Raw genomic sequence first — 1,853 nt, 5'->3', positions numbered from 1 at the left:
CTTTACCCTAGAAACTTTTATTTTCTCCCTGTAAAGTTATGATGACTTGCTTCACCATCTTTATAATGTAAATTGTTACAATTCTGGTCTGTTTCCTTGACTTGTTTTGTATATGAAAATTTGTTTCAATAAAAAAAAAAAAAAAAAAAAAAAAAAAGAAGAATATCCGGGTTTCCGGACTCATGACCTCCCCAGCTGTCAGAGGTAAGAGTCACGTACATGTCCCTGTTGTCTGAATTGGCCATATTTTTGTCAATTCGTGCTTCTTATGTTTTTGCAGAGATCACCTGCAGATCGTTCTCTACATCGATTGCTAGTATGTTTTTATTTTGTGTCATACGTTTAATTATTTTACCTTGTAGTAAACAGGTGTGTTTATAGGTTGGAGCACTTTGTTTGAGAATCGGGCGGCGCCGTTTGATCGGTGTATAACTTTGACTTGTTACGATCTTAGTATTACTTCTGTCGTAATCGTCTCTTGCAAATGCTAATTTCACGATACATTACAGACAGTCTGGTCTGGGTGGGCGTCTGATAGCTTTACAGCGGGACCGCTACTGCTTCTCTGCGCTAAATTACAGACGTGTTGCTTTGACTTTCTTTCGTTTGGATTTCCTTCTGCCCGTTTCAGGAAGTGTATGGACAGTAATTAGTTTAAAGTCGGCTCTTTGTCTCATGCACAAGCGACTTGGATTCATGCGGAGAGCCAGAACATCTAAAAACAAAGTTTTTATAATAGTGTTTGAGGAATATGTTGTATATATGGAAGCCTGTTAAGCTGCGTTTCATGTAGAGTTATTCAAATAGAGCAGTTTGTATGTAAAAACTTCACATAACTGAGTCATCTGGTCTAAAATTAAGATTCCATTTATTTTGTGTTTGCGTGGTGGGGTGAAGGAAAACCAGTAAAGGTAATTAAACAGTACTGATAACGTCACCTGGAGGTAGAACTACACCCCAGAGAATATTACACTAGCCAGTGCATCAGTTTTAACAGTTATAAAGGCACACAGGCACGTTATTAACAAAGAAAAGGCGTGGCAAATCAGTTTCATTAAACAAAAGTTTATTTAACAAGGAAACAGAAAATAATATAGAGCCGCAGGAAGGAAAACGTTTCCTATTTGCTCTCATGTATGTTCCTTTGATTTTCGTGCCTAGTCCATCCTTGTTTCATCTCAGTTTTTTGTACCTGTGTCTGTCTGTTTTGCTCCTTGGTCTCACCTAGTTCGTTGTGTCTCCACATCTATCCCCAGTCTGTGTGTGAGTGTGTGTATGTGTACTTCCTGTTTTATTTTGATAGTCTCCCATCTCCAATTTTGCTTCCCTCATCATCATTCAAATTCTGTTCTGCTTTGTTCCCCATGTGTGTCCACTCTGGCCTGATCTCCTCTTTTGTTTGTGTGATATGTGACAGAGAAAGTATTTGCCTAGCTTCTGGGCGTTGCCCTGGCTGCCCGGTCAGACATCATACCTTTTGATATGAGTTTTCTTTCATTTAATAAAAAGCCAAATTAAATATGCTGACATGGAAAGGAAGAATTTAACACTCAGCTAACATATAAAATGCCCATTTTAGTCAAGCTGGCACAAGCCACTATACTCGTTTGAGTCACAAAATTAATAACCCAGGCAGAGTGTGTGAAAGCAACAGAAACATCAATATGAAATACGAGGTCTGTGATTAACTGTCCACACTTACACAGGTTAAACACCTAGATTAGACATTAGCTCTCCTTTTTTCTTCAGTGCACCAAACACAAAACATACACAAAGTATGAACTCATCTCTCATACAAAAGTAACTCAATTTGAATGACATCTAACCAACAACTAACCGTTCGTGTTTCCTTT

The sequence above is a fragment of the Haplochromis burtoni genome, unplaced genomic scaffold, assembly GCF_018398535.1.
Source record: "Haplochromis burtoni strain Fernald_Lab_line unplaced genomic scaffold, NCSU_Asbu1 Contig_2103, whole genome shotgun sequence".
Classification (NCBI taxonomy): Eukaryota; Metazoa; Chordata; class Actinopteri; order Cichliformes; family Cichlidae; genus Haplochromis; species Haplochromis burtoni.
The sequence above is the reverse complement of the archived record's forward strand: the minus strand, read 5'-3'. Positions refer to the sequence as shown.